The sequence below is a fragment of the Spermophilus citellus genome, assembly GCF_964194105.1.
Source record: "Spermophilus citellus genome assembly, chromosome: 4".
Lineage (NCBI taxonomy): Eukaryota > Metazoa > Chordata > Mammalia > Rodentia > Sciuridae > Spermophilus > Spermophilus citellus.
Genome location: NC_138185.1, coordinates 66894600 through 66907542, shown reverse-complemented (window position 1 = coordinate 66907542; position 12943 = coordinate 66894600). Strand labels below are relative to the sequence as shown.

At 48.9% G+C, this 12943-nt stretch overlaps 1 protein-coding gene across 4 annotated transcripts in view; it reads right to left on the bottom strand.

Annotated features, from left to right (window-relative positions):
- Positions 1 to 7921, bottom strand: part of ACAN (aggrecan) — a 73937-nt gene extending 66016 nt beyond the window's left edge. For all 4 annotated transcript variants that reach the window (XM_081293204.1, XM_081293206.1, XM_081293205.1 and 1 more), the window contains exon 1: positions 7564 to 7921. The gene's annotated coding sequence lies outside the window, so the exon portion shown is untranslated. The remainder of the gene's footprint in view (positions 1 to 7563) is intronic.
- Between the last annotated feature and the right edge of the window lie 5022 nt (positions 7922 to 12943).

Below are 12943 nucleotides of genomic sequence, written 5' to 3'. Positions count from 1 at the left end.
CCAGTGGGGGTGGGGAAAGGAACTAAAATGAGCATCCAACACAGCCAGCCTTTAAATAGAAGGCTGCTGGTGTGAAAAGAGGTAGAGAGGACTCACTGGGTCACTGCATTTGAGATGGAGGATTTTAAGCCCCCCTGGTGGGTCTCCCCCTTCTCTGGGGTTGCCCCTTGGGCTCTGGTGCAGCTGCCTCATTCCTGCCGCAGGATCAGACCTGGCTGATTGCCTAGATCAGCATCTCTCTAGACTGAGTCCCTCAATCTGCTATAGAAAAAAAGAGCTCCCTGGTCACATTCTGTTTGGGAAACTTGATGGAGATTTCCAGCCAATCAACATATGGAAGGGACTCATTTGATTTTTGTCTAACTCTGCATTTCCTTGGGGGTTGAGACCCTTTATATGTGCAATGCCTATTTGTTGTCCTTTGGAAGGTGTGTTCTGTAGAAGTCACTTTGGGGAACCCTGGCCTAACTCCTAGGACAAATGCATTTTAATCCAAGGTCAAAAACAGCTATGTTATGGAAGCAGGGCCCCTATCTCAGGCATGAGAGAGGAGACAGGAAAGCAAATCTTGACTTTCTCACTCTCCTAACTGGAGTCAAAGGCTGTAGTCCTGCCTGTAGGGAGGAAAGGGCAAGGGACCCTAAGACACAGGGCTAGAGGGAATGGCTTAGAACCCAGAAGGAACTGTTTTGGACTTTAAACTGGGGGGGGGGGGTTGTCCACAAATCAGATCGTCCTGGAATCACCTGGGGGTGATTTTGAAAAACACAGATTCCCCACAATCATCCCCAATCCCAATCCCACTGACGCAGATGCTGTCAAGAGGACTTTGGGATTCAGGCACCTAGCAGCCTCAGACACCTCAGACACTCCTAATTCTAGGATGAAACCTACCTCCTGTGATGGTTACCAGGCTTTCATTTCTTATAACATCCCCTAGGTCCCTGAGTCATCCTGAAATCCAGCTGTTCCCTGGAGCCATCTGGATGTGCAGGTAGAAGTGAGAGGTTGATGGGGTAGAGGGTGAGTGGGGGAAGTCAGGTTAAGGGGCCAGACTTTACTGGGAAAAATCCCCCCCCCCCCGCCAGGCCCAGGGTGGCAGCTGGGACAAGGAAGTCGGGTTCTCTAAGGGAGAGAGAGGCTGGGTTTCCACTTGCTTGGACACTTCTCTTATGAAAGGCTTTCTTCTCAAAAGTGGCCCTGGAACTGGTGAGGACATAAAGGGCAGAGCCAGAAGGTGGCCCAAGGGTGGCAATGGGTGGCCTCAGGACTGAATCTGTCCATGGTTGGGTTCTGATGGGATGGTACTGTGTTTCTGTGATCTGCCACTTCCTTTACTGGCTTGTATGTGACCTGCTGTGAGAAGGAAATGGCCCCAGAAAGTTGAGTTGAAGCCACAGCTCTGGCAAGAGCGGTCTGTGCCCCTGGTCCAAGCCCTTTCCCTCTCTGGGGTGCCCTCTCCCTGGGTGAATAATGGAGAAGGCAATGTGGTGACCCAGAGTCCCTTTCTGCTCTAATGTTTTATGATAATGTAAGATGGAAGCCCAGGGAAGCTTGGTGACCTACAAAAACACAGACAGAGGCTCGGGGATCTTTGTGACCTACCAAACTCCACCCCTATGGCTAGTGGCTTTCAGTTAGGGCTTAGCTTATTGTAACTCCATTTCACAGATGGGAAAATGGAGGTACTCAGTGATGTGCCTGAAGTGAGATGGTCTTTTGGCTCCTGATACGTTTAATCCTCTTTTTAGTAGTAACTGGACTTTCCAGGGCTTTATATTCCCCCTTCCTTCCACCTCCCACTTCCCATGAGGACCAAGCTTTGGGACTGTCACACAATTTGCTATATCTTTAGTGTCCTCTAGAGGGCGCCGCTGCTCAGAGCTGTAGGAAGACCCAGCACTTGATGGAAACCACTGTTCCGGTTTCTTTGGGTCTGTATGGAATGGAGTAGTGGCCTGGCTAAGGATTGATTGCCTGAGGGGTATTGTCAGTTTTCTCCTTGTCAAGAACTGAAAGGAATTTGGAGTGCAATGGTCTGTTAGTTCGTTCATTTACTCATTCAACTATTCTATTTTGTGTGCCTGGCATTGGGTTAGCTACAGCACACAGCAGATACAAAAGGTCCTTGCCTTGGTTTCCAGGCATCCCCACCAGGAACCATCATGGACAGTGAGTTTCCAATGGATCTTGATCTGGAAGAGTGGTCCTCAGTGTCTCCATTTTGCAGATACTGAACAAGAGGCTCAGAGAGGCAAAGCCATTTCCTGACTGGCATGCAGATACCCAGTGACCAGTTCCCATGACTCCAACTCCAGTGCACACATTGAACACATCCAGCTCCTCACTCCTTGCTGGGAGCTGTGTGTAGGGGAGGTGCTGACAGCACCCACTCCCCTCCCCCACTCCCACAGCAGAAGGCATCACTATGGCAACCCTGCCCCAAACAGCAACCTTCTTTGGCTTCGAGATCACATGTCCCCAATTGCTGATGCTGTAATTTTCCATAGCAGGACCTTGAAAAGCCTCAAAGGTAATAATAACAGCTGCTTTTTAAAAACTGTCTGTCTGCTTTGTGCCAGGTTCACTATTTGCTTTATCTTGAACCCCCATGATTTCCCTACAAGTCCATTTTACAGATGCAGAAACAGGTTCAGAGAAGATAAGTGCATTACCCAAGGGCACACAGCCAGGATTTCAGCCTACATCTGGACTGCCAAATTTTTTTTCTACTTTATCTCTGTGGCCCTGTCTTCTTTCCCCACTTTCCGCCTGTTATCTGTCTCCCTGTCAAATCAGCCCTTTTGCTCTCCAACCCCAAGTCTTCAGGCACACAGTAGGGCGTGGCCTGGCCTAATGACAGAAGGGAGTTCTGGAGTAGTTTCTCGGTCTTGATACTGCTAACATTTTGGGCTGAATGGTTCTCTGCTGTGTGTGTGTATGTGTGATATATATATATACACACATGCACATGTAGCTTTACATTTTGTGTTACAAAACATTGTAAGATGCTTAGCAGCATCCCTGGCTTTTCTCCATAGCAAGTAGTAGCATCCTCTTCTTCTTTGGTGATAAAAAAAAATGTCTCCAGACCATGGCCTAATGTTCCCAGGGAGCAAAAGTGCCCTCAATTAAAAACCACTGCTTTATAGAAATAAGGGATCAAGGTCAAATTGATAACAGCCTCTCCCCCCTGTTAGACTTCCAGGAGGCAGGGGGCAAGAAGAGAGGATTGGTTTATTCACAGCTGTGTTATTCATACAGCAAGTACTGCTGAGAGAAGAATGAATGAATGAATGAATGAATGAATGAATGAATGGATGGATGATTGGTTTCTGTGGATTTGGCACATTCTAGGACTGAAGGTCTGGGTTCGTCCTGTACAGATCCTCACCAATTTGCTTTGGCATGGGGTATAGTCCTTTCCCTCTCTGGAGCCCAGGTTCCTTTTGTGATCTCTTTAGTGAGAATCATCACAGGCCCCAAAGGCCCTGGGCATCCATGGTCTGGGGACAACCAGAGACCAGGGGGCTGAAGAGGGACTGCCCCCAGTCCAGACAGTGCAAAACTGCCTACTTCTGTCTTTCTCTTTCTTATGCTCACCCCCTCAAGCCAAATCCATTATAGAGACAGGCAAACCCCTACCTGCAATATTGACCCTATTCAGGAGACATGGCCCCTTTTTTTGGGTGAATGTCTTAAAAGGAAAAACATGTAACCTCAAAGGTAACCAAATATCCAAATCGTGATGCCCAGCATCACACACCCCGAATCCACCTATTCATGAGTTTAACAAAAAGCTTCTTTAGGATACACTGTAAGGCTATTGAGAGGGAGTGAAGTTGCCTCTCACACACCCCAGCCAGCCCGCAGGGCCCGCACACACACACACACACACACACACACACACACACACAGCTGCTTACAAGGAGGCTCTGAGTTTTTAAAAGTAAACTCAACCATTTCCGTTCTTGCCCTGGATTCAACTTTTGAAAAAAAAGGAACTGTTTTACCGGTTCCCCTACAAATTCCCCTGTCTCTGGTCCTCCTCCTGCCTATACTCCAGCCCTACGCTGCCTCCTCCAGAATCCCTCCTCTGCAGACATCTTTTTAACCTGTCCAGGGGTCCATACCCCTTCACAAGGATGGGGTATCTTGTTGGGATCTGGGGGAAGGGAGCAGCCACCCCCAAAGGAGATGCCATTGAGACAGCTCCCTGTGCCCCAAGGAACAGGGCTTTCTTGTGGAAGGAGGCAGCAATGTGGCTTCCATCTGGACCTAGAGCATGGGTTTGGGACAGCAGGAGAGGAACACTACTGTCTCCAACAATTGCTTCCTCTTTCAGGTGACACCCTCAGGACAGCCATTGCTCTGTCCCCTCCCCTGTTCCATCGGTAAGCAGAGCTGTCCCCCATACCCGGCTTCCTTTCTGACTCTGGGTCTTCTTTCTTGAGCTTGTCTAACACCCTCAACCTGCCTCCACCTCTAGCTGCCTTCATTCCCAGACACCTAGGTGTCAGGCTGGGCACTGGTATAGCTGCAGCAGGGACACCCCAGCGCCTGCTACCAGGAGCGTGAGGCAGGGATTTCTCAGAGACAGAAACATCATTGCCACTGATGTCTTTCAAACTTTTTCCACCACAACTCGGAGTAATAAACACATTACACAAACATCACATTTGTATATATTTGCACATATACACATACATGGTGAATATTTGTACCCTCATAGAGAACTGAAGAATATTTAACAGAAATAAAACTTTTTGGAAACAATACTTACCCTTAACTACATAGGAAGCACTATAAAATTTTTCTTTCTTATTTCATTAAAGCCCCCACTAAATTTGTGTCACAGTCTACGGTTGGACTAATCCTGTGCTAGCTGTTCCTACAGACACACTAAAAGTGAGACTCTAAGCAGACTCTTGTGGGTCTCCCCTGGCTCAGCTGAGGTCCCCTAGTGCCTGAACAGAAGGGTCTTGGGGGATCTTTTTCTAGAAGGCATCATTTAAAATGAACCCACACTGAAAGTTGGGACATGCATTCTCTGACTAAGACAGAATAGGCAGAACTTGGTACCATCCTGACTTTACGGCTTGTAACCTCAAGGGGGCCAAGGAGCTGGCAGAGAGGAGGAATTGGGGGTATGGTGCCTACTGAGGCATGGACAAGGCACCCACAGTATGTCTTTTAATCTTCACAAATATCCACTTCTGGAGGTATTTTCCCCCTTTTGAGAGAAAAGGAAACTGAGCCTCAGGGAGACTCGGGAACCTCACCAAAGTCATGTAGCTGGTAAGTGGCTGTGCTGGGATTCGAACCCAGGTCTGTCTTGCATGCCACACACATGGCTCTTCCCCACCATCTTAGAAGGGGAGCTCTACATTGAAGCTTCCCTTTAGCTGGGGAATGGGCACATGAGGATGGAGAACACACCACCGTGGCATGCAGGGGTGGGGATTGCCTGGGATGGGAACGTGTGCACGGACAGGATGTGTGCCCGAGGGTAAGTGGGGCTTCCAAACAGTAAGAATCCTAATGCAAGTATAATTAATTAAGATTTTCCATAGAAAAATTTAGGGAAAGACAAATTACTTAATATTAAAATTAATAATAACATTGAGTGGCTACTGAGTGCTTGTCTTGTGGTGGGCACTTTGCTAAGCCCTTTGCTTGAGTCATCTCAGCTACTATTTATTCAGTATCTACTGTGAGCCAGCACTGAGCAGAGTCTGGCTTCTGGGTGGCACTCAGAAGACGTTAGGGAATGAATGAACATAACATCCTGGCACCAGAAACCACACACAAACCTTCCTAAATTAAACATAATGTGAGGAATTCCAGCATCTGTGAAAGATATCTTCTTCCTTTGGGCCATTCCTTCATCTAAAACTTTTTAAACTAGGGAGATCTTGTGTTCTATATTTTTTTTCTTATAGGTTAGAAATACCCCCTGCCCCACCCTTTGCTCCTGCCCCTATCAAGCCTTGGCCATTGCTTCCCCATTGCCCTGCAGATTCTGGGTTGTAACTTCCTGGGTTCAGTGATTGACAGGTCAACACTCCGCATCTATCTTCATCTTCACAGTGCCAGCTGAACTGCCTTGCCTAGGGCACATGGGGCAACCTAACTGCTCCTTGTTCATGGGCACCCAGAAGGCAAGAAAGAGAAATAAGGATTAGCATTCAGACTTTTAGACTCTTAAATCAGAAGGAGTGACTGGCTATAGCCTCAGAAAACTTAGACTGTGGTCCTGTCTCTTCCCCTATGACACAGTGTGACCTTTGGAAAGTCATTGCACCTTTCTGGGTTCCCTTTCCCTTATCATGAGATAAGGTGGGTGTGTTTCCAAGGCCAAGAGTTCTCCCAAACTGTCAGACACCTTCCCACTGCGACACTCAGGACCAGAAACAGCACATTAACCCAATTCAGCTTTGTGTTTCCCTCTTTTCCTCCTGGCAGTCACCCCCACAGAACTGGAATTTACACATCAATCAAAATACAGGGACCTGAGCTGCTTGATGGTGAAACCCTAGTGGAATCCCTCCTGTCAGAAGCCAGCTCCTGATTGCAGAGATAATGATGGAAAAGTTGGGGTTGAATCCTATCTCCCACCTGGAGGTAACCCTCCACCTCTCCAGCTTGTACTGGCCTAGAATGTGGGTTCAGTTAACATAATTGACAACCTCCTACCCAACCCTAGTATTGGAAAGGGCTCCTGCTCCACTATTGTTGGCTTTATTTGCAGAGTATCCCAGGATGAAAAAGCTGTCCCTGGTCTCCTCCTCTTTCTGCATTGAGAAATGCCCCTTCTTGGTGGACAAATGCATGTTCAGAGCACTGCTCTCCTCTCCCTTATGGGCAGCTCAGTAGCCCTGTTCCAGATTCTGCCAATCTCTTCCCAGCCTTTTCTTCACTTCTCAGATGCCTTGTGGTCCCTGCAGTAAGCTAAGTGGTTAAGGAAATGAAGCTGATGAGTTCTCTCAGCCTCTGCTCTGGCACCTCTGCATACCTGACAAGCTGCCCACATCATTTAGTGGATTCCCTGGCTATGGGACCAAGGAGGACTCCTCTTCCCCAGCTGACAGAGCGCAGGCCAAGGCTCAGAAGATGCACCCCTCTAACAGCTCCAAAGAGGCACAGCAGGGATTTGAACCCATGTCTTCTTGATTTTAAAGCTGCTACTCTGTCAACTACACATCAATATATCCTCTCAGATTCTAGGACTTGAAAACGAACAGGGAATTGGCAGCAAAATCTCCCTTGTTCCTTTACTTAATTCTGGACACTCGGAGACAGGAGCCCCTTCTCACGTGTTCCTTAGCCCCATTCACTCTGAGTGGGCAAGAGTGAGAAAGTTTGCTCAACTCTACTGAGGATACAGTTGATGATGCCGGGAGCCTCGGGTACACACACACACACACACACACACACACACACACACACACACACACAGTGGGGAGACCGAGGCAGCGCATCCCCAACGCAGAGGCGCACAACCTCAGAATTGATTCGGGACGCCCAGAGAGAACCTTTCTCTGGAGGGAAGGACACAGTTACCTTGAAGAGTTGGACTCCCTCCTCAAAGAACTTCAGTCCAGTACACCTGGAGAGGCAGCCGGGGACTCCTGAGGCCAGGAGGCCTGGGTCTCGCTGCGCAGCGGAGGAGACACTCGGCGCGGGCGCTTGCGCACCCCTCCTCCTGCTGGCGTGCTGTCCGCAGGTCCCCTCGGGCGGTGGCCGCAGCGGCAGCGGCTGGGTTGCGGAGTCCCGACTGAACCAGAGAAGGGACACTCAGAAAGGTGCCCGGAGCCCCTTGGTGCCCGCGTCAGATGCCGGCAGGCGAGGGTACGGAGAGAGAGAGAGAGAGACCTTGAGCGGTGCCGTGCGCGTCCTCAGCTCTGTGAGCCCCCTCTAGAACCGCGGGGAGGTAGGTGGGCGGGCGGGCAGGCGGGCATGGCGCGCGGTGACACATACATAGGGGCGGGCGGGGGAGGGGAGGGCACTCCAGGGGTGAGGGGCGGGAGGGGGAGAGCGCAAAGGGAAGCCCCACCCCCCGGGGGACCGAAGGGCGGCCACCAGGGTAGGCGAAAGCAGAGACGTCTGGAGCGCGCTGGACCCCGGCTCCAGACCGGCGCGCCACTGGGGAAGCCACTCGGCGCGCAGGGCGCGAGAGGAGCGCTGCCCGCGGCGGCGTGGACCCGGCATCTCTGAGGCCCGCGGAAGGGAGACAGCACTCGAAGGGCTGAAGGGCCGCGTCTGCATTGCGGTCGGCAGCTCCGCAGTCGGAGGGGCCGCGAAAGGCTGCACCCGCAGAGCAGCCCCGAGCGCCCGGGTGTGATGGCTAGAGCTCCCGGCTGGGTTTCCCCAGCAAAAACGGGCAGGGAAGGAGCGGCCCCCTGCTCTCAGGCTGCAATTTAAAAGACCCTCCACAGAGGAGCTGGCTGAAAGTTTTGGGGTTGGGGTACACAGGGATGGCGGGGGGGGGCAGAGACAGGCGATAAGGAAGCAGCACGAAGGTGTACCAGGGCAGAACGCTGAATGAGTCTTTTAAATCCAGGAGAAACCAAGGACATCTCAAATGAAAAGCAGAATTCATCTGTATCGCTCTAACTCCAGAACCTCTAAAGCATGTTTTTTTTTTTTTTTTCTGGGAAAATGAATAAAAAGACTAACAGTTTTGAGTATCTTCTATGAGTCCACCTACACTAATGTTATTTAATTTCTCTAAAGAGCCCAGTAAACATTAAAACTCTCAAACCCTCTCCCCCAGATGATGTGAAACTGAGGTTTAGGAAGTGGTGGAGTTACCTACTCAAGGTGGGGGTCTGAATTCAAACCCAAGGTCAAACTCTCTGTGCTACAAGAGCTGCTGGTTAAAGCTGCAGCAACTTTTTTGGGGGATCTAAACTGGCTGGTGGCCTTCAGGGTCCTTATGGAGGAACTGGTGTGCTTCCCACTAAGCTTTGATGGACTCAGTTAACGTGGCAAAAGCCTCATGCCCCTGATTGGGCAAGGACTGAAGCGCAAAGTGGATTCTTTATGGACTGCACATTACAGAAGAGATAAATCAAGCTCTTCTTTGATTGCCAGGAACATAGTGCCTCAGTTTTCCCCAGAATTGTGTGGGTATCCTTCTGGCCACCTCTGCTTGAGCTGGGACTGTCTGGCCCATAGTGTTCTCTGTAAACCCCCCTTTCTCTCCTCTGTTCAGAGAAGTGAGGTTCCTGGGCAGACAGCTGTGCACACTCCACCCACCTGTCTCTTGGAGCTGTGGCTAAGGTGCTCCATTAGTTGGCTGTTCTTGATTTTCCCCCTTTTCACCTGAGTATCTGGGTCAGGTCTCTACATTACAGAGCACTTAAAGCACAGTGGAGCTGAGTGTGGTGGTGCCTACCTGTAATTTCAATGATTCACGAGGTAGAGGTAGGAGGATGGCAAGTTTGAGGCCAGCCTGGGCAATTTAGTGACCCTGTCTCAAAAAAAAAAAAAAAAAAAGGTGGGGTGGTGTTGGTGATGTAGCTCAGCAGTAGAACCTGCTTAGGTTCAATCCCCATATGGAGGGAAAGGGGGAGGGGGAAAGAAGGACAAAAGAAAAGGCACAGCACATAGCTGTCGTCCCTCTCAGACAAATGGTAGGAAATCTTACAAATTACTGGCTCTGATTAAATGACCCTTCAAGAAAAACCAATCCTTAAAGTTCCAACTAGAAGGAGCATGAATTCTCATGCCAGTGTTTGCCTAATGCTTCAGGTGGGAAAAGACTATTCTTGTCTGTAAAATGTCACACATCCTAATCCTTCTGGGGGGGTGAAGGACAATTTAAGTTGGGGACAAATATTAATTAGGTAATTCATCTTTGTAAGGAAGGGACCAAATGTTTATTGATCATCTAGTTTTGTAATGAGGCTAAGAAATATATTAGGCACTTATTCCATGCCAGGTGCTGTGTGGTACAGCAGCCTCACTGGTGGGTATGATTCCCACTTACACACTGGGAAACAAGACTCCAAGGCCACCAAAGTATGAAGGGCATTCAAGTGTAGGTTGTCATGACTCCAAACTGCCTATCCCTGAAGGATCAGCCCAGGGTGATGGTAGAGGGTTTTGATACTTTGAAGACTGTGTTTTGAGAATCAAAGGACATTACTGTCAGAAAGCTCTTGGTGGCATGATGATGCTTCTCCTGTCCAATTCAGGAGTCCTGGTCCTGGTGTAGTATATGTCTGATGTTGCTGGCAGTCCCTTCTCCGTTAGAACACTTCCCATTTTCCTAGTGTCTTGCCAGGCTGCCTGATCCCATGTGCGTTCTAACCTCTGGCTACAAAGTGTCTTCTACAGACCAGTGTGTGGGCTGGGAGCTTGCTGGAAATGCAGAATGTCAGGCCAACCCAGACCTGCTAACTCAGAATCTGCATTTTGTATCTGCTGAAGCAATAGAGGTACTGTGATGATGTTATTTAGCAAATTCTACCCAGGCAATCTTCAAAGCACAGAAGAGAAATGGAGAGCTGGGAAGGGCTCTTAGAGAATTTGGAAGATGGCCCTTCTAGAATATGCCAGTGCTTTCCCCCAGGTTCACTTTTGCATGGACATACCCAGGGGTTGGATCTTCCGAGGGCATGCCCTATTTTCACATGGTTCTAGTATTTAGGCAGGTCTCAGTTGCTGTGGAAGCTCCTACTCCTTCCCCACACTGTGGATTCAGCAATGAACAAATCAGGCCCATTTCTACCCGCTATCCCCAGGTCTTTGGCCTCCTGCCATGGGACTGATATTCCAGTATTTAAAGTTAGTGATTCTTTTGCCCTCACCATCATTCCTTTCTACTCTTTCTCATCTGTCTCCATCAATAGACCCACCTCTATTAATCTTCTTTAAGCAGGCCTGAATCACCTGTGTCCCATGCAAAGAGTAACTCAGAACTGGGCACAGTCCTCCCATTGGTGTGCTCAGCCCAAGGGAGAACTTGCCTCCTTCGTTTGAGTCCTATGCTTCTGTGATTGCAGCCTACATTCACGTGGTTTTCTAACAGCCTCATCAAGATCATTCTGAGCCTGCAACCAACTCAGACCTTCTTTTCACTTCTACTATGGCCCAATGTCTCCTCTGGCTTATCCTTTTACAATGAGTGGGATTTTCCTAATCGAAGACTGGGACTTCATCTTTTCTCTATTTAAAATTACCCTAATAAATTCAGTTTACCACTCCAGGTCATCTTGGGGTTATGATTCTATCATTCTGTGTCTGTGTTCAGGTTTGCACAGGACTGAACCTAGGGATGAACTCTAGGGCAGGACCAGAGGCAGCCCTCCAAGGATGGTGTGGCTCTGTATTCCAGTTACTATGGCTGCGTAACAAACCACCCCACAACTTAATGACTTGAAACAAGCATAGTCATTTAATATCTCCCATGGTTTCTGTGGGTCAGGAATTTGAGAGATGCTCAGCCAGGCAGTTATGGCTTAGAGTCAGATGTCAGTGTAGCTGCTGTCAGCTGAAGGCTTGTAGAGGGCTCAAGGACCATGTCTAAGGTGGCTTACCCATGTGATTGGCAGGTCGTGCCAATGAAAGCCAGTGGCTTCTGTAATTCTCCATGGGGGCCTCCCAGTGAAGCTACTTAAGTGTTCCCATGACAGGGCGGCTGGCTTCCACCACACTGAGTGACATGGAGGCAGGGAAGAAGCTGCAGTGCTTCTCTGTCTAGATCTGAAGGTCATACACCAATCCTGAATTCCAGTGGTCACACAGCCCTGGGTTAGTGTGGATGGGGATGTAAATAGTGGGGGATGAGAATCACAGGGGCATACCGGTGGCTGTCTAAACTGACTCTTAGAGGATGGGCAATCTTCCAGCCCACCTAACTGTACCACCATGGAGTACTTGTTTCTGTCCCTTATAGGGGGACATCATATAAGTACCTTGCAAAGTTTGAGTATAAGGTATTTGCAGAACTTCTTCAAAGCATCCATCTCATACTCCTGTATGAGCAAGTGGCTTGGTTCTGCTCTCCCGAGCCACACAATCTGTCTCAATGTCTACAGGTCAGACAGCCTCCAGTTAGTCCACAGGGTTATCCTGATACAATGAGTGGGGTTTTCCGTGTCTCCCTTTAGAGCAGGAGGCCCCAGGCCCTTCAAATGTTTCCCAAGGAAATCTTCTTCTGAATTTCTTGATCTCTGGAAATGCTTGGTCATGGAAGTCCATTCAAAATTCGCTTTCCAGCCCTGCCATTCCCCAGCAAGCCCAGTTGTGGCTTGGGGCGGGGAGCTGGGCCAGGACAACTCTTCCTTCTCATCTTGGACATTCAACATTCACTTTCCTTGGACATTCATCTCCGACTGGTGTGGCAAAGATGGTTGCTTTTCAGAGCTATGTCACATCATATTGAAACTTGTGGACAATTAAAAGCATCAGACTGTTTTTATGCTGGCCACCATGAAAGGGTTGCCTATCTGACTCTAGCTATAAAATAGTTAAGGAATGGTGGGGACAGGGGTTCCCTAAGTGTGTGATAGTCTTGGATGTGAATCCCAGTTCTGGCACAGGAACCTCAGGCAAGTTTCTTAACTATTCGGGATCTTGACTTTTATACTTATAAATGGAGCTATCTCATGGAATTGTGAGAATTAAAACAAGACATGGAATGCACCTAGCAAACGGTCTGGCTTGAGGTGCAAGGATGAGGAATTTTCTTCTCTCCTTTACCCCTTGAATTCTGGTGTCCCTGAGTTAGCACATTATCTTCTGTGTGCTACTTTCTGGATTTGTAAAAGCAGCTAAAAATACCCACCTCATAGGAGTGTGGCAATGATAAATACTATATGTTATGTTTGTACAGAATATTGCAATCCTTTCTGGAAGCAAAGGGCTGTAGAAATACAATGTAGAGCAGCCTTCCTATGGCAGAACTGAGCCAGGGAGCCAGCCCACTGAGAAC